At 43.3% G+C, this 11402-nt stretch overlaps 1 long non-coding RNA gene across 1 annotated transcript in view; it reads right to left on the bottom strand.

Annotated features, from left to right (window-relative positions):
* Positions 1-275: 275 nt before the first annotated feature.
* The window catches only part of LOC122456943, a 33300-nt gene continuing 22173 nt past the window's right edge, over positions 276-11402 (bottom strand). Inside the window, exon 3 of the long non-coding RNA XR_006276127.1 lies at positions 276-813. This is a non-coding gene — a long non-coding RNA (uncharacterized LOC122456943). The remainder of the gene's footprint in view (positions 814-11402) is intronic.

The raw sequence follows: 11402 nt of genomic DNA, 5'->3' as shown, positions 1-11402 counted from the left end.
TGAGTGGTGAGTTGTTTAGCTTAGGGCGGCTTTGAAGGAGCATTTTAACAATGAGCCACAGGAACATGTGTTTCTGTAGTGTGCTGAGCCTGGCATTGGGGTTTTTTGAACTGTGCTATGAACCTTGTAATGATTGCTATGTGTATGCTACTAAAACAATGCAAATGCATCTATTGCTATTGTCTGTGAATGTTATCATCAGCCACCATACCTTGAAGACTAATAAAGATATATTCTGTTTCCATAAGTAGATTTTTGTTGTACACCCATGCAAACGTAACTATGTAATGTTGAAGTAAATTTTATACATACAGGGGAAAGTCTCTTTAAAGGGGAAGGAACAAGGAATCACAAGCACATACACCCATGTGGCTCTCACAGCTGGGTGTATGTGTGACTGTCATTGTGTGTCATCTCTCAGGGGATGGAGTGCCTGGGGTACTGCTGCCTCCCCGGAAGATACGTGGAATGTGTTTTGGGGGGAGTGTAGGGAAGTCCTGGAATGCAGTTCTCTATGGGCTGCAAGGGGAGACAAGCACAGATGTGTTCAACCTGAAGTTCAGTCAGAGACCGTAGCATGTTTGTTTGCTTATTGAGAAGAGCAATCATCTCTTGCTGCCCGTTTTTCCTGTCCCCTTCTGCATTTTGGCATTGATTGCCATGCTTCAAGCCCTCTGCTCACAATCCGAAGCACCAGAGGCTTTCAGGACATCCTAGAACATGTCTTCCCTTGTCCTCTTCTTTCTCCTCTTTGTCTGGCGAGTTGTTGCACCAGTGTGGATGGAGAGACCCTCAAGACCATGTTTGCAGCTGCTAAAGAAACAATGGACAGAGATATTATTGGTTTCAGAGTAGCAGCCATGTTAGTCTGTATTCGCAAAAAGAAAAGGAGTACTTGTGGCACCTTAGAGACTAACAAATTTATTTGAGCATAAGCTTTCGTGAGCTACAGCTCACTTCATCGGATGCATTTGGTGGAAAATACAGTGGGGAGATTTATATACACATACAGAGAACATGAAACATTGGGTTTTATCATACACACTGTAAGGAGAGTGATCACTTAAGATGAACCATCACCAGCAGGAGTGGGGGGGAGGAAGGAGGAAAACCTTTCATGGTGACAAGCAAGGTGGGCCATTTCCAGCAGTTAACAAGAATGTCTGAGGAACAGTGGGGGGTGGGGTGGAGTGGGGGGGGAGAAATATCATGGGGAAATAGTTTTACTTTGTGTAATGACTCATCCACTCCCAGTCTCTATTCAAGCCTAAATTAATTGTATCCAGTTTGCAAATTAATTCCAATTCAGCATTCTCTCGCTGGAGTCTGTTTTTGAAGTTTTTTTGTTGAAGGATAGCCATTCTCAGGTCTGTAATCGAGTGACCGGAGAGATTTGAAGTGTTCTCCGACTGGTTTTTGAATATTATAATTCTTGACATCTGATTTGTGTCCATTTATTCTTTTACGTAGAGACTGTCCAGTTTGACCAATGTACATGGCAGCGGGGCATTTCTGGCACATTAACCCATACAAGTTACAAGCACAACATTCTCACTTGCTGTTGGGATTCTAAGAGCATGGGGGCAGCCCCAGCTTTGGTGAGCATGGCCCAGGAGGGGGCAAGTTGGGACAATAAGGGGGAAGGATAGCACTGGGGCATCAATACAAGAGGACAGGGCTATCCATACTGGCACCATTTCCCACAGGCAGAGATTATCGTAGCTTATATCTCATTCCTGAGAGTAACTGAGGCTGCATGCATCTGATGGCAGACCGGGTCCGTATGCTGCTAACCTGTGTGCAGCAATGGTGCCTGCTGAGCTAATTTGGTGAGTGGTGTGGCAAAGTGTCCTAATGTGGGGGAAGAAACAAATCAGCCCTCCCAAGAAACCTTCGGTAGAGGATTGCAGACCACCTCCTGGAAAATTTCTTAGAGATCTCCATGGAGGATTCATGGGACAAACTGTTCCACAGGGCCCCCTCTGGATGGATGTACAGGGGGAATGAGAAGCAGATAGCAACTGTACCTCTGTTGGTTATTTCACTACCTCTTCTAGCCTGATGAAAGAAATAGTACATGAGCGGATGCATCCCTGCAATACTGAAGCAAACTGACTACTTACCACAGGTTCCCTCCCTTGCATTAGGCTCACCAGTGCTGTACTGCTCGGAGTGGCTCAACTGCTCAGGAGTCAAAAGCAGAACCTGGCTTGCTACCCCACTGGATCCCGGATCACCTGTCCCACATACTCCTCCTACTCTTCTTTGTCCAGCACCTTGTTCTCAGGGTTCACTGCGATGGGATGCGACTCTTACTTCCCCAAAGTATCCCCACAGGGTGCTTGGTGGTAAAGGTGGAGTCGCTGCCAAGGGTGACATGCAGCTCCTTGAAGAAGCAGCATGTCCGCGTCTCTGCACCACAGCGACCATTTGCCTCCCTTGCCTTCTGGTATGCCTGCTGGAGCTCCTTGATTTTCATGTAGCACTGCTGCATGTCCCTATGGTACCCCTTCTCCTCCATGCCCCAAGTGATCTGGCCATAGATGTCGAAGTTCCTTCAGCTGCATCGGAACTGTGCCTCCACAGCTCCCTCTCCCCACAGACCCAGGAGATCCACCATCCCCTGTGTACTCGAGGCAGGAGCGCATTTGCTGTCTGGAGCCAGCCTGGTCAGCTGGGCAGTTGCCATGTTAGCTCTCCACACCAAGAAAACAGGAAGAGCAATTTAAACAATTCTTGGTGCTTTAAAAGGGGAGAGGCATGTACCTGTTTGCGGAGTTCAAAATGGTGACCAGAGAGGTCACGGTGGGGCATACTGGGAGATCTCCTGGAGAGCACTTAAAATTATGTAAGAAACTGTCAGGGTTCCTTCCCCACTCTGAACTCTAGGGTACAGATGTGGGGACCCACATGAAAGACTCCCTAAGTTTATTTCTACCAGCTTAGGTTAAAACTTTCCCAAGATACAAAATTCCCCATATCTGGGATTCAGTATGCTGCCGCCACCACCAAGCGATTTAACAAAGAATCAGGGAAGAGACCACTTGGAGACCTCTTTCCCCAAAATATCCCCCCAAGCCTTACACCCCCTTTCCTGGGGAGGCTTGAGAATAAACAAGATGAGCACAGACCAGCCTTGGGTTTTTAGGACACTAAAACCCCAATCAGATTCTCAAAAAACTGAACTTTATTAGAAGAACAAAAAAAGATAAAAGAAACACTCTTTAAGATTAGAATGGAAGATAATCTCACAGGCAGTCAGATTCAAACATAAAGAATCCCTCTAGGCAAAAGCTTAAGTTACAAAAAGACACAAAAACAGGGATACACATTCCCTCCAGCACAGTGAATTTCACAAGCCAAAACCAAAAGAAAATCTAACGCATTTTCTAGCTAGATTACTTACTAACTCTATAGGAGTTGGATTGCTTGCTTTCTTGATCTGTCCCCGACAGAGGCATCACACAGACAGACAAAACCTTCCCCCCCCCCCAGATTTGAAAGTATCTTGTCCCCTTATTGGTCTTTTTGGTCAGGTGCCAGCCAGGTTACTTGAGCTTCTTAACCCTTTACAGGTAAGAGGATTTTGCCTCTAGTCAGGAGGGATTTTATAGCACTGTATACAGAAAAGGTGGTTACCCTTCCCTTTATATTTATGACATGAATACATTGGCTACAATGATGCTGCATCACCCTAACTGTGTCCACTTAAGCGTTACGCCTCTCACTGAGGTGGATTTATTAGGTCAGCGTAGTGGGTGAGTTAAAGTGGTGGGAGGAACAGTGTAGTATAGACATCTTCATAGTTAGGTCGGCATAAGCTGCCTTACATTGACCTAACTCTATAGTGTAGACCAAGCCTAGGTCTACACTACAGACCTATAGCTGTATAACTACATTGCTTGGGGTGTGAAAAATCAACTTAACCCCTCCATATAGACAGCACTGTGTTGAGGGAGAGCTTCTCCCATTGACAAAGCCATCACCTCTCAGGGAGGTGGATTAACCACGCCAACAGGAGAAGCTCTCCCATCAGCATAGGAGCGTCTTTACTTAAGCACCACAGTGGCACAGCTGCATCAGTGCAGCTGCGCCAATGCAGCATTTTAAGTGTAGACCTGCCCTAAGTTTCCCAGAGCTGAAGAAGAGCTCTGTGTAAGCCCAAATGCTTGTTTTTCTCACCAACAGAAGTTAGTCTAATAAAAGATATTACCTCACCTACCTTTTCTCTACTTTTTCTTGTCTTTTCTGTCAGTTTATATTCTGTCTGCTCACCAAAATGATTTCTGTTGATGCCTTAAAGAAGCAACTGTAATAGACTGGGGCACATTTTAAATGCTGAGGCTGTGCCCTGCTAGCACTGGTAGCACTTCAAAAGGTGTATCTGAAACTGTGGCAGGAAATTTTGAGGTGCAAAGCCTGAAATCATAAGTTTTGTGTATGCCAGGAAATACGAAACAGCCTAAATATTGTGGATAATATCTGTCTGAGTCAGTGTTTCCAGTCAGCGACAGATGGTAATGTAGGAAGACAACATGCCCTAAAATGTACTGCTTTAAGAACAGGCACTTTCACATAAGAAAAGGATTGTTGTTTGGTTTGGGGCAGGATATGCGGCCAGAATAGAAGCATTTTGGAAGGTTAGGGCCAAAACATAGAGGATACTGCTCAGTTACATTAGTAGTCCTTTACCAGAAGAACAACATTAAAGAAAGTTTAGACTTAATAGGACAAATGGCTTTCACTTACTCTAAAAAGCTTTCATTTTTTCCTAAGTAAATAACCTCTAAAAGGTCTCCTTAGAAATAAGAAAATATGCTTTTAGCAAAGCAGATGATGCAATAGTATGAAGTGCAGTTTTTTTTCAAGCAACTGTACGTCTGTGCTAACATGTCTGTTACATTACCAGTGTTTTAGTCCAGCTGTGGATGTAGTTGTGTTGAGATAATGTCTGCAGTAGTAAGGAAATTACTTTCCTTTCCTCATGCTGCTTTGTTAGCACCAGATACAGTACTTGGGCATTGAAAGGCTCGACTTTCAATTAATAGACACGTGAGTTCACCCTCTCCCACCCCATTGTAAATCTCTGTATATGGTCTGATCAACACACACACATACACACACACACCCCTTTGTGTCTCTCTTGCTCAGGATTGGTGGAATCCCTAGATTTCCCAGGACCATTTAACCCCTTTGGATGGGCATGTGTACAGAGGTCATGTGGTCAGTTAGTTTAAGGATATAATGGGAAGTTTCTCGGTGCCAATCCCAGCTCAGTTGGCTCTTCAGTGTGACCTTGGGAAAGCCACTTTAAACTCTTTGTGCCTCAGATTTCCCGTCTGTAAAATTATGATAATAGTTTGTCTTCACAGGGTCATCATGTGAATTTACTGTTGTTTGTGCTTTGATGGTACAGAATCACTATATGGCTTTGAAAAGAGAAAAGGAGGACTTTTGGCACCTTTAGAGACTAACAAATTTATTAGAGCATAAGCTTTTGTGAGCTACAGCTCACTTCATCGGATGCATTCAGTGGAAAATACAATGGGGAGATTTATATACACAGAGAACATGAAACAATGGGTGTTACCATACACACTGTAACGAGAGTGATCAGGTAATGTGAGCTATTCTCAGCAGGAGAGCGGGGGGGGGGGGGGTACCTTTTGTGTTGATAATCAAGGTGGGCCATTTCCAGCAGTTGACAAGAACGTCTGAGGAACGGGGCGGGGGGAGGAAGGGGAATAAACATGGGGAAATAGTTTTACTTTGTGTAATGGCCCATCCACTCCCAGTCTTTATTCAAGCCTAAGTCAATTGTATCCAGTTTGCAAATTAATTCCAATTCAGCATTCTCTCATTGGAATCTGTTTTGAAGTTTTTTTGTTGAAGAATTGCCACTTTTCTCAAGGGCTTCTTTTCCCAGCTATCTTTGAGAGACCACTGACTTCCTGAGGAAACTACAATCTATCGGTGATCTTCCTGAAAACACCATCCTAACCACTATGGATGCAGAAGCCCTCTACACCAACATTCCACACAAAGATGGACTACAAGCCGTCAGGAACAGTATCCCCGATAATGTCTCGGCAAACCTGGTGGCTGAACTTCGTGACTTTGTCCTCAGCCATAACTACTTCACATTTGGGGACAATGTATACCTTCAAATCAGCGGCACTGCTATGGGTACCCGCATGGCACTGTATTTTCCACTGAATACATCCGATGAAGTGAGCTGTACCTCATGAAAGCTTATGCTCAAATAAATTTGTTAGTCTCTAAGGTGCCACAAGTCCTCCTTTTCTTTTTGCAGTTACAAACTAACACGGCTGCTACTCTGAAACCTGTCATTATATATGGCTTTGCTGGATGACCACCTCCATGTACAAGTTGAGGGCCATCACTCCCTTTTATCATCCAGTCTGATCATTTGAGGATGTGAATGCCGAGAAAACTTTGCTTTTCTTCTCAGATTTTTAATTTTCTCCGAAGTCCACTATTGTCTGATATGGCAGATGACCTGCAAAGAGGTCAGTGCTATGAGTGTGTGAGAAGTAGCGAACACCATCAGTATAGTTAATGTAGAGACAGTGCCCTATTCAACTAGAAACTCTTTGTTTGACAGCATCGCCTCTTAGATATACCTATCAAACATAGCTCTAAAACCACAAGCTTATTTTTAATAAAGAGAACTTTTAATTTGTGTCAGACATGAAAGTACCTCCAATTAATTTGTACTTTGAAAAGAGAACAAAAGGCTAAGTTTAGTTGTCAAACTTCCATTTTTTTATCAGAGCTCTTAGCAAAATATGTGGTCTGATGTCTTATATAAGGTTACAAACAGCTCTGCTTCAGTAGCCTATACTGTTGGCGTGCCTCATTTTCATTGGTTGTGGGGTGATGGATTTATTTAGTTGTGGATCCACTGTTTCTGAATCCAATCCCCCTATGTGCTGATGTACAAAGAGCCCCAAGGTAGCAGAACTCCCAAATATTGTTTCCTTTCTTTCCACAGGAGCACTGCTAGTAGGACAGGGCTCTCAGCAGCAGAGAGAATAGATGGTATCTGACCTGCAGTATGTGCCTATGTCTTTATTTGTACCACATCTGTGATAGTGAAATCTAAGTGGTAAATTCCAGAGCTAAGTGATACATTGCATTTATATGTTACCTTGTCTTTCCTCACTTGCCCTCTGCCCACTAATCAAGATCTATCTGACATTCCAAACCTCTACAAAGCTTCTAACTGTTGCCATCCCTTGAAAGAAGAACCTGTCAGCAAAATGTTTCATTTCCCTTCCACCCTTCTTCTTTTAATTATGTGGTTCATTCTACTTTTTGGCCAAATTTTCCGATTTGGCCTTCTGACCACATTTAAGATACAAAATTTCTGTAGAAGTGCCTTCTGTATCAGAGTGGGTAGCTGGGAATTCCTTTCTGTAGTGCAATCAAGCATCCATTTCCAGTTTACCAGATATATTGTCTTTCGCTCAGCTTTCTCTCTGATGTCAGAATTTTTGGTCTCGCTTTAAAGAGAAGGAGAATTTTGCAGAAAAAATTGAAGGGGAAAGGGTGCTGGACCATGTAACTGTTTCCACTATAGGAAGTGTATTGATGCTCTGTCTACGGCTCTTGCTTTTGGATGCAGGGTGAGTACCTCGCAATGGGCTGGGATGTTAGTCTTTGAAAATATGAGTCTTGCATGAAGATAGTGGACAACAATATTACTTATCTTAAATGTTGTTTCATTGAAGATACTTTGTTCTAGAAATAAAACCCTTGAGTCTGATCTAATGATCGTTTGCCATTCTTTAAATTTTTCTTCCTCTTCCACAACTCATGTTATTTTCTGCAGACTATTATGGCACAACCTTATCCAGTCCCCCTTTGGAGTGACACCAGTTAGTTCGCAGTGGAGCTAACTGCTGGATGCCACGTGCTCCTAAGACAGATGGGTCTGGAAGATCTGGGTCACTTGTCATCGCTCTGGGTCTTTAAGGCATGCTCCCAGGTACAGACTCCGTATCTGCCACCTTCCTTGCAGGGGCATCATTTTAGAAAAATTGGGTGGGGGGTGCGTGCAAAATTAGGTCGGGGGATAGAATATTATAGGAGATGATATTATCTCCTGCAAAGTCTTTGGGTGAAGAGAGAGTGGAAAACATAATGAAGCATACAAACCTATGAAGAGTCAAGGGCCAGTTGCTCTCTTCACTCATAGCAAATGGTGCCCCTGCTTCCTTGGGACATGAAGCTCTGTAGGCCAGTTGTCTTTGACCCCCAAACAACTGCCATAGCCCGACAAGCCCCCAGTTACTTACACATCTTCCCTCAGAATTTCCCCTTCGCTGTGGGCACTCTGAACTTCTCAGTTAAACCCTTCAGGGACAACATGGCAGGCAAGCAAGGAACACAGGCCAAGCCTAAGAATTTTGTAACCACAGTCACTTTTAAGAAAGCACCAGAGAATTACATATCTTTGCAAAATAATAAACAGTCCTGATACACTCTCCTTCTCTCTCTCTCTCTCTCATTCTGATCTTGCCCCTTTTGTGTGTCCGAGATCTGGTCCATGCTACAGACTGGGCAGAGTACCCTCCTGCCTGCTCCAGCCCAGTCTTCTGGCAAGTGGATGGGGCCCCCTTCTGAGAGAAGCCCCCTGAGCCTGTTTTGCCATTGACCCAGGCTGGGAAATTCTACCCTGAGTCATGTGAGTCCCACATGAAGAACACAGTTGTCCCTTGAGAAGGGGGCAGTTATTGAGTCGTTCAAAGTTGATGACCTTTGATAGCTTTCACACTGATACTCCTTTTCTCTGAGTGTCCCGTATTCCTCCCAGGCAGGGTAGTGTCTAGAGAATAGACTAATCTTGTCTGGTCCAAGAAAAGATATTACCTCCCCCACCTTGCCTTGTCTCTCTAATGTTCTGGGACTGACAGGACTACAACTACACTGCATATGATCTTGTCTGGGTCAGTCTGGTTTTTTACCACTGAATACAAAATGGCAGTTAGCACACAAAATGGAAGACAAGGTACAAAAATGGAATTCACAAAACAATATGGAGTTCACAATTATGTACAGACATGTCCTACTCTGTCACATGTTAATCACTGTTTCAGATTTTCAAAGCTGTCTAGGAGATTTAAACACATCTAGTAATTTTAGTGCAAGATGTGTGCTTAAATCCCTTGGATGACTTTGAAAGTCTCAATCTCTATTTTAGGTAGGATTCTTACACTTGCCTTGGATCCCAGCAATAGCTTAATATGAATTTAGCCTTAAGATACTGTACATCCATATTATTCTGGCTTTGACAATGGAAAAACTGAGGTATGGAGAGATTAAGTGATTTGCCGGAGGTCACACAGCAAGACTGCATCAAAGCTGGGAATAGAACCCAGGAGCCCTGCCTCCCAGTCCTGTGCTGTTAAGAACAAGACTAATTGCGACTGCATCAGAGTTGTATCATGCATATCTAAAATGATTTTATTCATAAACTGCTCTGGGGAAATAGTAACCTTATATTCACCAAATTGCAGTTTGACTGTGGAATGAGTCCAGTGGGAATAATTGTTGATGTTTTATGTTTTCATTCACTTGATTTCTACCTGTGTTATCCAAGTGTATATACAGTTGAACAAATAATCCTATTAAACACGTCATGCAACCTATTAACCCAGAAAAGCACAACACTTTAATATCTAAAACATTTAATAACATCTTGGCACTGGTGTTCTCTTAACCTCTATTTTGAGCAGTGTTGATTTTTCTCGGTGCACTCACATTATGATTGGGGGAGAAGGAGTGCTTTTCAAAAGTCTAAAATTGCTGACCTCAAACCTGTATTCAGTCTGCGCACTTGAAAAGTAAGGAACATTTAAGCTTAAATTTTTGGGATTCTATCTTGCCTGCTTGGCTTTGAAACTACAACGCTCCTCTGTGTTTTTTATGTGAAAAGGAGATAGTGGGCCAAATCCTGTTTTCAGTTACGCTGATGTAAATCTTCAGAAAGAGATCAGAATTCACTGAAGATTTCTAATCTTGTGGAGGATTTTACTGTTGCAGTGAGAGAGGCCATTTTCAAAACAATAAAGTGCACTGTACAAAAATAATTATACCCTGAAAAGAGGAGGCAGCGTGCTCCAGTGAATAGGGCACTGGACTGGTAGTCAGAAGACCTGGGTGCTATTTCTATCTTTGTTATGTGAGCGTGGGTACATTGCTTTATCCCTCTGTGTCTCAACTTCTCTATCTGTGAAATGGGGACAAAGTTACTTATCATCCTTTATAAAGCACTTTGATCTGAGGTTAAAGAGCGCCTTGTAAGAACTAAGTAGTAATATTATAGCCTTACACGTTGGATTAAACCTAACTCCTTGCTTGCCCACCATCTTTAACCACTATTTGTTTCCCTAAATATTAAGATTTGGCGGCTTTGTTTGTCTGTGCTTATTTACTTTTCTTTTAATGGCAAGGCAATAACATTTTGAAAATAAGTTTGTTTAAAAATAAGTAATTTATTTTTCCACTCAGCAAGAACAGGTATTATGTAACCAACTTCCATTGTGGCCCTGAGTGCTTTTGTTTGCTGCACTTTTTCTGCAGTTATGGCTCCTTCTCTGGAAGAACTTCTGTCACACCCAGGCTTGAACTGCAGGAACATAATCATACTGTAATACACCAATTTATAGCTATCATCCTCCCTTAACGTTCATGGAAATGACATGTCTAAAGCCCCACACATGGAGCTGAGAGAACTTCCGTTACATTTTTGTGGGAGGGGGGAGCAGGCAGCGTGAGATTTTGCTTGCCACCTCTGCTTACTGCTCCTGTTGCAGTGGCACAGCACGGGGGCTGTAAAGCCTTGCAGCCTTCTTGGGGTAAATTCTCTTGGTACAGGCATTCTGTAGGATAACCTTTGGCTTGAAGCTGGCTTTGCCTACCTTCCCTACAGGGAATTTTATGGTGTGCCTCCTGCGGGTACAACACGAAATCTTATCTCCAGTCTACAAACTCTGCCTATGTGTTTTTTCTCTGCGTGCAATGTAGATATGGTTCATGCATCCATTGAGTTGTTCTGTGTATAACTTACAGATGTTCACAATGGATATAGCAATGTTTGGTCAAACAAAATTAAAATTGCTCTGAGAAGCGGGTAGCTGGGGAATGTATGTCTACACTGCAGTCTGAGGTGTGATTGCAGCACGGGTAGCTGTGCTAGCCTGGGTAAAAGTAGCGGCATAGGTCCGGCAGCACAGGCTTTAGCGTAGTTTGTACATACTCACATGGCTAACCCGCTCTGAAGCTTGTGCCACTGCCTCTGCCATGTTATTTTTAACCATGCTGGTGCAGATGAAGCTAATGTGGGTATGTCTGCCTATGCTGCAGTTGCACCTCAG

Source organism: Dermochelys coriacea, chromosome 1 (genome assembly GCF_009764565.3).
Source record: "Dermochelys coriacea isolate rDerCor1 chromosome 1, rDerCor1.pri.v4, whole genome shotgun sequence".
NCBI classification, from domain to species: domain Eukaryota; kingdom Metazoa; phylum Chordata; order Testudines; family Dermochelyidae; genus Dermochelys; species Dermochelys coriacea.
The sequence above is the reverse complement of the archived record's forward strand: the minus strand, read 5'-3'. Positions and strand labels throughout refer to the sequence as shown.